At 47.5% G+C, this 13,776-nt stretch overlaps 1 long non-coding RNA gene across 1 annotated transcript in view; it reads right to left on the bottom strand.

Moving 5' to 3' along the window:
- LOC117066620 overlaps positions 1-13,776 on the bottom strand; it is a 100,206-nt gene that overhangs the window by 84,712 nt on the left and 1,718 nt on the right. The window lies entirely within an intron of this gene.

Genomic DNA, 13,776 nt, shown 5'->3' on the forward strand with positions numbered 1-13,776 from the left:
TAACTTCAGCACTTTGGAAGGCTGAAGCAGGAAGATTGCTTGAGCCTAGCAGTTCGAGACCAGCCTGGGCAACATAGAGGACCCTCATCTCTACAAAAAAAATTTTAAAATTAGCCAGGTATAGTGGTGAACAACTGTAGTCTCAGCTACTTGGGAGGCTGAGGCAGGAGGATCACTTGAACCTGGGAGGTTGAGGCTGCAGAGATCCATGATTGTGCCATTGCACTCCAACCTAGGTGACAGAGAGAGACTCTGTCTCTAAAAATAAAACATAAAAATAAAAATAAGATACAAATTTAAAATGCCTTTTTAGTTTTGTTTACTTATTTGAGATGGAGTCTCACTCTGTTGCCCAGGCTGGAGTGCAATGGCGCGATCTCAGCTCACTGCAACCTCCGCCTCCTGGGTTCATGCAATTTTCGTGTCTCAGCCTCCCCAGTAGCTGGGATTACAGGAATGTGCCACCACACCCAGCTATTTTTTGTATTTTCATAGAGACGGGGTTTCACCACGTTGGTCAGGCTGGTCTTGAACTCCTGACCTCAAGTGATCCACCTGCCTCGGCCTTAAAATCCCTTTTTAAAGAGGCATTTGAGAATCCCACAGTATCTCCTTTAAACAACTCGAAAGGGACACTTTGTCTTCATAAAATGCTGTTGGGAAGCAATTTTGAAGGAGTCAACAAAGGCATTTCATCCCGGGGTGGATGGAGCAGAGCCGGGTCTCATTCTTTATCTCCATCTCTCCTTCCTTTTGGTCTTGCCTGCCCTTTGACAGAAGCAATTTAATATGTAGCTGAGCAGGAGAAAACGGCTCCTAGTTGGAACAGCCAGCTAAGACAGGGTTCCCGTTAACTTAGAGGGGTCAACCAGCCAGCTTAGCCAGCTCACAGAGGTCCCACACGCACACTCTGATTGCCAATAAAAAGTAGCAGCAGACAATTCAAGGGGAAAGACCCAGGAAAGTCTCCACTCGAGAGTTCAACATCCTGACAGCCATCTCATCAGTAAAGAGCAGGGCGTGGAGTACAGGGAGCTGATGTTTAGAACTCATTAAAAGCTAGTATAATCTGAACAGCGCGTTGTTCCTGAATCCTTCCTACTCCTGATTTCATAGCTAATCTGTCCATCACTCTCTGGCTGTCACTCACCCATAAACAACAGCGGATTTTTATAAACAGTAGCTCAATCATGATCAAAGGAAACTGAACACTCTTTCCACATGGCTCCTACACACACCTCACCCCCGCTCTGTCCTTTTGGGTGGTGCTGACAAACCTTTGAGATCACCCCAGTCTTTGAAGACTAAATGGAGACAAGGAAGCTGGGGACATCCAGGAAAAGCTTTCAACAGCTCTGACTGCAAAAACAGTTTCAATTATGTGATGTGATTGATAGTTTTAACATGTCAAGAATAGGTGTGCACATAGTCCACAGCTAGAATTATTATTATTATTTTATTATTATTTTTTGAGACAGAGTCTCGCTCTGTCATCCAGACTAGAGTGTAATGGTACGATCTCAGCTCAATGCAACCTCCACCTCCCGGGTTCAACCAATTCTCCTGCCTCAGCCTCCCCATTAGCTGGGATTACAGGCACGTGCCACCATGCCTGGCTAATTTTTATATTTTTAGTAGAGATGGGTTTTCGCCGTGTTGGCCAGGCTGGTCTCGAATTCCTAACATCAAGTGATCAGTCCACCTCAGCCTCCCAAAGTGCTAGGATTACAGGTGTGAGTCGCTGTGCTTATTATTATTATTATTATTGTATTTTGAATGTGATTATTCTTACTAATATGTCATCTCTGCATGTCCAGTATTTCAATAAAATAGTTAAAACTGCTTTTGCTTTCTAAAGAGACTTTGTGACTGGGTGTGTTTCTCTGTCAGATGAATTTACCTCCATATTTGCTGTTAAAAGTGATTGTATAATCCTAATCCTAGATAATGAGAGGCAAATGTTTCTTTTTAGTGACTTACTTTTTCAAAAATTTACAAGTGTACCATTTTATAGCTATCTTCACACAAAATCACATTCTCAATGAAAGAGACTCAGATTGAAGTTTGTTCATTAGGCCAGCTACATGAACTCACCCCTGCCTCCACCTGCCTCTGAAAAACATCCCACATGCTCAGGAAAGACGACCAGAGTCTTAATTGATATAACCTACACTTTCCAAGCTCCCTAAAGCCCTGAACTAGAAATAGGCTTTAAAATTTAACAATTTGTTTTAAAACTCTAAGCCCGCTGGGCACGGTGGCTCACGCCTGTAATCCCAGCACTTTGGGAGGCCGAGGCGGGCGGAGCACAAGGTCAGGAGATTGAGACCATCCTGGCTAACACGGTGAAACCCCGTCTCTACTAAAAATAGAAAAATTAGCTGGGCGTGGTGGCGGGTGCCTGTAGTCCCAGCTACTCGGGAGGCTGAGGCAGGAGAATGGCGTGAACCCGGGAGGCGGAGCTTGCAGTGAGCCGAGATGGCACCACTGCACTCCAGCCTGGGCGACAGAGCGAGACTCCGTCTCACAAAACAAACAAACAAACAAAACAAAAAAAACTCTAAGCCCAACAAAAAGCCTATAAAGTCTTTTCCAGATGTTACCAAGGTCTTTGCAATCGTCTGAGAGCAAAAGAAAAAAACAAAAGAAAAACCTTGAAAAGTGGCAACTACTGGTGAATCCCATTTTGTCCACAGACTGATTTTTTTTTTTTTTAAAGACAGTGTCTTGCTCTGTTGCCCAGGCTGGAGAGCAGTGGCATGATCTTGGTTCACTGCAACGTTCGTCTCCTGGGTTCAAGTGATTCTTCTGCCTCAGCCTCCCAAGTAGCTGGGATTACAGGCACCTGCTACCAAGCCTGGTTGATTTTTTGTATTTTTAGTAGAGACGGGGGTTTTGCCATGTTGGCCAGGCTGGTCTCGAACTCTTGACATCAGGTGATCCACCCACCTCAGCTTCTCAAAGTGCTAGGATTACAGGTGTGAGCCACCACACCCAGCCACAGAGACTAATTTTTAATGGCCCCATCTGATTTCTTCCAGATTTTGTAGCCTAGTTGAAACAGAATGTCTGCTTAAGTCATCGTCAAGCAAATGACAAAGGGGTGCCCTAAAAACGCCATAAAGACACACCAGGTCTCAGTGACAGCAAAGCTGACTATAGAGAAATGCCAAGAGTTTAGAAATTAGGCCCCCAAAACCAACTTGTTACCATCTTCTCATCTTTCTTTCACTCAAATCCAAAACATAACGAATTTCCAGTTGCTTAAATTAGATAGTAAAATCAGAAAAAAATTAGCTGATTGTTCACTATGTACCAAGCCCTGTTCTAAGCACTTAATATGCATCATCTCATTCAATTCCCATAAGAGCTCTCTGAATGAAGTAGGTGCTACTTTTATTCCCATTATACAGATGAGCAAACTGAGGTATGGCACACTTGAGTCACTTGCCCAGAAGTTGCACTCTTAACCACTTCTCCACATTGCATGACCACCTACAGAAAGTGTGAGCTTGAGCAAGTACCTGACCTTCCAGAGACCAGTCTTCCCCATCTGCAAAACAGGGATAACGCCAAGTACCTCAAGGAATTCTGTTAAGATCAGATGAATGAAAATATTGAAGACAATTTGTCACATTATCAGACATAGAGAGGTACCCAGTACATATTAGCGTCCCCTCACTTTTAAACAGAGCAAAAGAGGACCAGAAATGTGTTGGCTTTAAACAGCTGATCATTTTCCAAAATTGCTAATATTAAACCACGGCTTCTAATCCTGCCATCGGTAGAAAGCTTGACCAGCACTAACAAAATCAGCCATGTGATGCAAGATGAAAGCAAATTGGAGTGTAGAAAAGTAAATGCAATTAGCTGGCTACCTGATAAGGTGGTACACGCTGCACCAAGAGTGTGCCTTTCTGGCTAGAGGACTTTACTCCTCTCTTAACCCGAATTAAATGGTCTCGGCCGGGCGCGGTGGCTCAAGCCTGTAATCCCAGCACTTTGGGAGGCCGAGACGGGCGGATCACGAGGTCAGGAGGTCGAGACCATCCTGGCTAATACGGTGAAACCCCGTCTCTACTAAAAAATACAAAAAACTAGCCGGGCGTGGTGGCGGGCGCCTGTAGTCCCAGCTACCCGGGAGGCTGAGGCAGGAGAATGGTGTAAACCCGGGGGGCGGAGCTTGCAGTGAGCTGAGATCCGGCCTGGGCGACAGAGCGAGACTCCGTCTCAAAAAAAAAAAAAAAAATGGTCTCTACCACACGGGACCAGGAATAAACTTCCACTTTCCTAAACAGAGCTTCATCTTGCCAAAGCATTCTGGCAACTTAGCAGTTCGTGGTACGTTACAAACCGCTGAGCCCTTTTCCTCCTCCCTCCAGTATGGGACCGCGGTTGGCCTGGGGCTTGGCTCACCAGAAAGAGAGGAGGGTGCAGTGAATCCCGGGTTGATCACCATCTGCACCGCTCCAGGGTCCAGCTGGAGACAGATGGCACACTCGCAAGGGTTTAACTGAAATGAATGGAATGAAGGAGCTACATACAGAGGTGGGGGCAGGCGCAAAAGAACCACCATGAGGTGCCTGGAGACTAGGCACGGGAATAAGGGAATAAAAAGGCTTAAAAGGGACAGAAGCCTTCTCTAATTCCATAAGGAACATTCAAAAGTCCAGACTTCGCATTGTTTGAGGGGGAGGGGAAGGGCTGATGATAGACATAAATATAAATATGAATGAATTCAGCATTTCTGAAACTAGACTAAATCAATCTGGTCATTTTCTTTCTCTCATTTAAGAATTGTAGGGTAACGCATAGTTGGAATATTTAGTTTAGTTTTGTTTTGTTTTAGCATATCAGGAAGTTACCTTATTACAAAGCTAAATTTTTATTCAGGCACTCAGTGAATATTGAGTGTCTACTGTGTGCCAGAGATTGTTTTAGAAGCTGAGAATTTAGTAAGAAAGACAAAAGATAGAACAGAAGACAGGTACAGTGGTGCACGCCTATAGTCCCACCAACTTGTGAGGCTGTTGGGAGGATCCCTTGAGCCAGGAGTTCGAGACCAACCTGGGAAACATAGCAAGACTTTGTCTCTAAATAAATAAATAAATAAAAGACACACCAGGTCTCTGCTCCTTGTTGTGAAAGAGACACTTGACAAACACACGTAAATAGATGATGTAATTTCAATACCGCATGAAATGCTATAATGAAAATGCATAAGCAGGCCAGGCACAGTGAGTGGCTCACGCCTGTAATTCCAACACTTTGGGAGGCCGAGATGGGCGGATCACCTGAGGTCAGGAGTTCGAGACCAGCCTGGCCAACATGGTTAAAACTGTCTCTATTAAAAATACAAAAATTAGCTGGGTGTGGTGGCGCATACCTGTAATCCCAGCTACTTGGGAGGCTGAGGTGGAAGAATCACTTGAACCCAGGAGGCGGAGGTTGCAGTGAGCCGATACGGTGCCACTGTACTCTAGTCTAGGCAGCACTGCTGCACTCTAGCCTAGGCGACAAGTGTGAAATGCTCTCTCAAAACAAAAAAGTAAAGGAAAATGCATAAGTAGCAAAGAGTGGGGGTTAAAGGCCTGGGTTCAAGAGTCACATAGCTGGTTTATATCTCAACTCTGCTACTTTCTCAATGATTTGGGGCAAATTACATAACCCCTCCCTTGGCCCCAATTGCCTCCTCAGTGAAGTAGAGATAACAACAGGATCTGAAGCAGGCATGGTGACTCATTCCTATAATCCCAGCACTTTAGGAAGCTGAGGCGGGAAGGCTGCTTGAGCCCAAGAGTTTGAAACCAGCCTAGGCAACACAGCAAGACCCTGTCTCTCCAAAAAAATAGCCAGGCATGATGGCACGCACTTGTGGTCCCAGCTACTCAGGAGGCAAAGGTGGGAGAATCACTCGAGCTCAAGTGGTCGAGGCTACAGTGAGCTGTGATGGCACCACTGCAGTCCAGCCTGGGCAACAGAGCAAGACCCTATCTCAAGAGAAAAAAAAAGGTCACAGGATCAAGATAGTTCACATTCAAGGTTCATAAGAGTGATAACAGTGGCTGACACGTATTGAGCTGTTGATAAATACCAGCTTTTATTATTTTAGATGGGTGGTTCAGGCAGGCTTCTTGGAGGAGGTGATAGACATATGAAGAAGAAACAGCAAAAGCAACGGCTTTAGGAAGGAGGGAGCCAAAGCTTGTTTATGAAGCAGCAAGAAGACCAGGGAGGCCAGAGTAGAGTGAGGGAGGAGGAGAGTGGGGTCAAGCAGGGGGTCAGGCCACGCAGGGACTTGAAGGTCTTTGATGGGAGTTTGCATCTGGCCAAGAGGGATGGGCAGCCAGGGGAGGTTTTAAGCAAAGGATACACAAAACCTGGTTTCCACTTTTTTTTTTTTTTTTTTTTTTTGAGACGGAGTCTCGCTCTGTCGCCCGGTCTGGAGTGCAGTGGCCGGATCTCAGCTCACTGCAAGCTCCGCCTCCCGGGTTTACGCCATTCTCCTGCCTCAGCCTCCCGAGTAGCTGGGACCACAGGCGCCCGCCACCTCGCCCGGCTAGTTTTTTGTATTTTTAGTAGAGACGGGGTTTCACCGTGTTAGCCAGGATGGTCTCGATCTCCTGACCTCGTGATCCGCCCGTCTCGGCCTCCCAAAGTGCTGGGATTACAGGCTTGAGCCACCGTGGTTTCCACTTTTAAAAGTGGGCTTTGTGGCAAGGAACGTGAACTAAAAGGGGTCAAAAGTAGAGGCTGGGTATGGTGGCTCACGCCAATCATCCCAGCAGTTTGGGAGGCCAAGGCAGAAGGATCATTTGAGGCCAGACGTTCAATACCAGCCTGGGCAACATAGTGAAACCCCATCTCTATAAAAAAATTTAAAAATTAGGCCAGATGCCCTGGCTCATGCCTGTAATCTCAGCACTTTGGGAGGCTGAGGAGAGCAGATTGCCTGAGCTCGGGAGTTCAAGACCAGCCTAGCAAATATGGCAAAACCCCACCTCTACCCAAAACACAAAAATTAGCCAGGCATGGTGGCACGTGCTTGTGGCCCCACCTACTCGGGAGGCTGAGGTGGGAGGACTGCTTGAGCCTGGAGGTGGAGGTTGCAGTGAGCTGAGATCATGCCACTGCACTCCATCCTGGGTGACAAAGTGAGACTCCCCTCTCAAAAAAAAAAAAAAAAGAAAGAAAGAAAAAGAAAAAAAAATTAAACATTAGCCAGTGGTGGTGGCACACACCTGTTGTCCCAGCTACTCAGGAGGCTTAGGTGGGAGGATCGCTTGAGCCTGGAAGGTCAAGGCTGCAGGCAGCTGTGATTGCAACACTGCACTCTAGTCTGGGTAACAGAGCAAGATCCTGCCTCAAGAAAAAAAAAAAAAAAAGAAAAGAAAAAGGGCCAGGCATGGTAGCTCACGCCTGTAATCCCAGCACTTTGGGAGGCCACGGTAGGCGGATCACTTGAGGCCAGCCTGGCCAACATGGTGAAACCCTGTCTCTACTAAAAATACAAAAATTAGCTGGGTGTGGTAGTGAGTGCCTGTAATCCCAGCTACTTGAGAAGCTGAGGCAGGAGAATCACTTGAACCCGGGAGGCGGAGGTTGCAGTGAGCCAAGATCGTGCCACTGCACTCCAGCCTGGGCAACAGAGGGAGACTTCGCCTCAAAAAAAAAAAAAAAAAAAAACTGTAAAGAAAAGAAAGGATGAGGAACTGGTAACCTGGACAGTGGAGATGGAAGACGAGCAGGGGTCACCAAACCACGGTCCAAGAGCCAAAATGGGCCCTTTGCCTGTTTTAGTAAATACAGTTGGTCCTTGAACAACAGGCGTTTAAACTGCACGGGTCCACTTTTTTTCTGATTTTTTTCAACCAAACACTGATTGGAAATAGAGAATTTGTGGGATGCAAAACCTGTGTATATGGAAGGTTCACTTTTCATACTCACAGGTTTCACAGGCTGACTGCAGGCCTTGAGTATGCATGAATTTGGAGATATGCGGGGGTCCTGGATCCAATTCCCCTCGGATACTGCGGGATGCCTATAAAGTCTTACTGGACACAGCCATACCCATCTGCTGATGTGCTGCCTGTTGCTGCTTTGGGGCTACGATGGCCTTGCTGAATTGTGTTGACAGAGACCGCAAGGTTGGCCAGGTGCAGTGGTTCATGCCTGTAATCCCAGCACTTTGGGAGGCTGAGATGGGTGGATCATTCAAGGTCAGGAGTTTGAGACCAGCCTGGCCAACATGGTGAAACCCCATCTTTACCCAGAAAAAAAAAAAAAAAAGACAGGGACCACAGGGTCTGCAAAGTGCACTTACTATCTGGCTCTTTATAGCAAAAGCTCATCCATCTCTGTTTTGGAGGAAGAGCCTATAAGGCTTGTGAAACCACTGGGTGTGAAGAGTGAGAGAGATGGAAGACTTCCTGAGTTTGAGCCATGAATAGCTGGGCTGTGCCATTTCTTGAGATAGGAATGACTTGGAGTGAGGGCCTAGGAGAGCCACTAAGAAGAGAATTGTTATTCTGGATGTGTTAAGTTCGAGATGTCTCTTAGACATCCAAGTGGAGTTTCTTTTCTTTTTTGGAGACAGAGTCTCACTCTGTCACCCAGGCTGGAGTGCAGTGGCGCGATCTTGGCTCACCGCAACCTCTGCCTCCTGGGTTCAAGCAATTCTCCTGCCTCAGTCTCCCGAGCTGGGACTACAGGTGCCCACCACCATGCCTGGTTAATTTTTGTATTTTTTTAGTAGACACGGGGTTTCACTATGTTGGCCAGGCTGGTCTCAAACTCCTGGCCTCAGGAGATCCTGTGGGAGGCCTCGGCATGAGCCACCATCACTGGCCCCAAGTGGAATGTCTAAGGAGGCAGGAGCACAGGGGCCGGAGGAACAAATGTAGGAGTTTCTGCAAACATGCCTGCCTGGCTGTTTGTTGAAGGCAGAGTCTCAGGTATCTGCAAACAGTGAAGTCAAATAACCACTCCTTCTACCACAAATGTCACCTCCAACAGATACAGGCTGATAAAACTGCCATAAAGATAAGATGTCAAGACAACTACATTAGGGCTCTCTTGATCCCATTGGCATCTCAGCCAAGAGCAAACACCAAATGTCCGAATCCCACTGAGCAATAGTGTGGAATTCAACCTCCTGTCCTGCCCCAGATGTTACTTTTATTGACAGCGTATCCCTTACTACATCAAATTTCCCTGTCTTTCCTCCCCTGTTTGTTAATTTGTGATCAATTTCCAATTTCCTCTCCTTTCCTTTTTTCTTCCTTCTCGCTTTCTCCCTTTCCATTTCTCCTAGCTTAGCTAGAGTTAAATTTCTTGTTTTCATTTTCCTAGGTAATTTTGTCTCTCCCATTTATTCTCTCTTCTCAGGTATCCCCAGCTTCTAGTCCCTCCTAAGTTTATCAGAGAATGCCCCTTCGTCCAACATCATCAGGGCACAGGCACAAGATTTAGCAGGTTCACTCTTCAGAGTCTATATGGACATGCCAAAAACGCAGCCACCTTACATCAAAGAGGAGGTATTGGAAGAAGGGTTGAGGTGGATGTGAGATGAGATGGGTGAGAAATGTCTTACTGCTTTTATTATTTCAATTATTAGACAACTGATGGCGAAAGACCCTTGTGCCTTTTCCAATGCATCCTTTGTGTAGACACTGTGATTATATAACATATACGCTTGGCATATTTTGCAAATATTTATTGAATCATTTGATTTGACAGCCAAGATCTATGGGACCCATGCTCCCAGATGCTAGATCACAGATTGCATAAGGAAAGAACATGTGGTGTCTACAAAATCTGCAATGTTAAAACTCCAGTTTGGACATTATCCTGGCTTGCTTTCTATATTTCTCTTAAAAATAAAGAGAGCTGGGTACAGTGGCTCACACCTGTAATCCCAGCACTTTGGGAGGCTGAGGCAGGAAGATGACTTGAGGCCAGGAGTTCAAGACCAGCCTGGACAACATAGTGAGACCCCATCTCTACAAAAAATTTAGAAATTAGCTGGATGTAGTAGTGCATTCCTGTGGTCCTAGCTACTCCAGAGGCTGAGGTGGGAGGACCACTTGGGCCTAGGAGGTCAAGGCTGCAGTGAGCTGTGATCATGCTACCGTACTCCAGTCTTAAATAAATAAGTAAATAAATAGCAGGAGAAATCTGTCTGCTCAATGTTCTGAATGAGGTAAGAGTGTACTGATGGGGACTGGGCGCTGTGGCTCACGCCTGTAATACCAACACTTCGGAAGGCTGAGGCAGGCAGATCACCTGAGGTCAGGAGTTTGAGACCAGCCTGGCCAAAATGGTAAAACCCTGTCTCTACTAAAAATACAAAAAAATTAGCCGGGTGTGGTAGTGCACGCCAGGAGTCCCAGCTACTCGGGAGGATGAGGCACAAGAATTGCTTGAGCTCGGGATGAGAAGGCTGCAGTGAGCTGAGGTCATGCCACTGTTCTCCAGCCTGGGTGACAGAGTGAGGCTCCGTCTCAAAAGAAAAAAAAAAAAAAAAAAAACTGTGCCGATGGGTCTAAAGAAACTAAAATGTCAGAATATATCCAATGTGTTGAAACACAGCCCTCCACCATGCAGATGCTTGGCTACCAGGCATGGCCACCCCATGTGTCATCTGCCCCTGAATCACTGGATAGCCACTCCAGCTTGGGTGCCCAAACGGACTGCAGAGACCCACCCACAGGCAGAGATCAGGACGCAGTATGGGTACCATCCGAATGTGCCCAGAATTGTTTGAACCATCTGTCTCTTGGCATTCGGAAATTTTGTTTGAAGCTAATAATGTGACAATATAGAAAGACTAAGGACTTCCAGAGCCAGGGGATCTGAAGACAGGCACCTGTGTGATCTCAGGCAGGTTGCTTGACCCTAAAGGTCATCACACAACACACATGTACTCATCCCTAAACCAGAATTAAACTATGGCAATAAGGTAAAAAGGTGCCTCTTTCACTCAGGTACCTCTTAATACCTTGAGAAAAAAGGCTCTAGGTTCTCATCTCTGTCTTGCTGTCCCCAGCACAGTGCCTGGTCTGGCTGTGGAAGCTGAGCTCTTTGCCCCCGATCCGTGGTTTTGATGGTCCCAGTTGACATGCAGAAGGCAGAGGAAGGGGGTGGTGCTGTCCCAGGAGGCAGAGGACAAGGAAAGGAGCCATGGAGAGGAAAGAGTTAAAGACACATTTCCTCCAGGGCCAGGAGCTTTTCCAGTGACCAGGCAGTCAGGTGACAGCTTCTGTCAGTGCTCAGTTCTGCAGGCAGAGGAACAACAGTGGCATCTTCAGGCCAGTCAGATGAACTTGGCCAGGGAAATACAGAGGAAAGGCAGGGAACACCCTGATTTCAAAACACACTCTGGACTGGGTGCAGTGGCTCACACCTGTAACATCAGCGCTTTGGGAGGCTGAGGTGGGAGGATCCCTTGAGCCCAAGAGTTCGAGACCAGCCTGGGCAACACAGTGAGGCCCTGTCTTTACACAAAAATTTAAAAATTAGCCGGCCATGGTGACGCACACCTGTAATCCCAGCTAGTAGGGAGGCAGAGGTGGGAGGATCGCTTGAGCCCAAGAGGTGGAAGCTTCAGTGAGCTGTGATTGCACCCCTGCACTCCAGCCTGGGCAACAGTGAGACCCTGTCTCAAAACACACACACACACACACACACACACACACACACACACACACACACACACACACACACACACACTGCAGAGCTGATAGCTGGCCAGTATGTCTTTTCTCTACCTGAGCCTACAGGTATTGTGCACGAGCACAAGATTCATCCCATACAAAGCCCCGGGCCCCCACACTATCCCTGATATGTCGACATTTCTCCCCTGGCTGTAGGAAAAGCTTCAACCCAACTCCCATGGAGCTGGAACCCCAGTGCAGCGTGTAGCAGTTAGGGCTAGGGCAAACCAGGGAAACCGATTTTGACTTTCAAAGAAACAAAATTGATCAGTAAAACACTGGACAGCTCATAGAATCTCTGGGTAAGATGGGGAGCTGAGCACACCACAGGGTGATTCTGCCAAGGACGTCATTGTGGGTGCCCACGGCTGCCCCCAGCACCACTGCCAGCATTAGCAGCTGGGAGCTGCAGCTGGGTTCACTGCCCTTGCTGTCCTTAGGGAGTGGATGTTGCTGGTGATACCTGTGCCACCACCAAAATGCAATCGCCCCTATCGCCTGCGACTTTTTTTTTTTTTGTGAGACAGGGTCTCCTTCTGTTGCCTAGGCTGGAATGCATGGCCCAATCATGGCTCACTGCTGCAGACCTCCACAAGATCAAGTGATCCTCTTGCCTCACTGCCTCTTGCCAAGTGGCTGGGACTACAGGCCCACAGGCCCACACCACTACACCCTACTAATTTTTTTTTTTTTGAGACGGAGTCTCACTCTGTCACTCAGGCTGGAGTGTAGTGGCTTGATCTAGGCTCACTGCAACCTCTGTCTCCCAAATTCAAGTGATTCTCCTGCCTCAGGCTCCCATGTGCTGCCTCAGCCTCCCGAGTAGCTGGGATTACAGGTGTGTGCCACCACGCCCGGCTAATTTTTGTATTTTTAGTAGAGACAGAGTTTCACCATATTGGCCAGGCTGGTGTCGAACTCCTGATTTAATGTGATCCGCCTGCCTTGGCCTCCCAAAGTGCTGGGATTACAGGCATGAGCCACCTGGTGCGCTTTGGTATTTTTTTTGAAGAGACGCGGTTTGGCCATGTTGCCCAGGCTGGTCTTGAACTCCTTGGCTCAAGGGATCCACAGGCCTTGGGCTCCCAAAGTGCTGGGATTACAGGCGTGAGCCGCCGCACCCGGCGGTCACCTGCTTAACATCACTAACTCTTCGCCCAAGTCCTAGGCACTTGTGCCTGATGTGCCAGTTCCAGGCCGCAGGCTTGCACCGTAGCTATAAAGAGTCCCAGAAAAAACATCTTGCTAGACAGCGATGAATTCCCCAAACACAGAAAGGAGATACTGCGGATGCTCATCAGCCGAATACCAGTAAGTGTCCCTTGCAGAATGGGATTAGAGACTGCAAATTGCAGGCCCGCCAACAGAGGGTGCTCTGTGGGAAATTATGTGAAAATGTAGAAGAGCGAGAGCCAGGAATTTAAAAATCGAGGTCCGAATACTGACTGGGTCACCTATTAGCTATGTAATTTGGGCAGGTAAATAAGCTTTTCTGTTTTTCTTTTCCTTCATAAATAGACTAGGAATATGATTCCTACCTACCTGGCATGGCGGATGTGCCCAGAAAATAAGATAATCTCGTGGACAGGCTTTGAAAACTGCACTTTTACTAAGTAAAACTCTTTGCCTCTCCGGGCCCCCGTTTCTCCATCTGCAAAGTGAGAATGATACTCCCTATTCTGCAAGGCTTTTGCGGGGTAAACTCGAATATTACAAACGCACCATTTATTTGCAGATTGAAACTCTGTGCGTCCGGAGGTGGCGGGTGGGAGAGGGAACGAGCAGGGATGCACGCCAGGCCCGGAGTTGCTGGGGGCTCAGCCTGGCCACTGCGCACATTTCATCGTTTTGTCGACATTGGTGTAGGTGAAATCTTCCAAAATAAATAAATAAATAAATAAAAAAGAAGGGTCTGGGACTTAGCAGAAACAAGCCACAATCTCCAGATTCTACTATTTCTGGGCCACGTGAGGAGCGCCCACCCGTCGGGCGCTGCGTTCCCCAGGGCGTCCGGGCCTTTCGCGCCCAGCCCACCGTCCTCCTCTCCCGTGGCCACCAAGGT

This window comes from Trachypithecus francoisi, unplaced genomic scaffold, assembly GCF_009764315.1.
Source record: "Trachypithecus francoisi isolate TF-2019V2 unplaced genomic scaffold, Tfra_2.0 Lachesis_group20, whole genome shotgun sequence".
NCBI lineage: Eukaryota > Metazoa > Chordata > Mammalia > Primates > Cercopithecidae > Trachypithecus > Trachypithecus francoisi.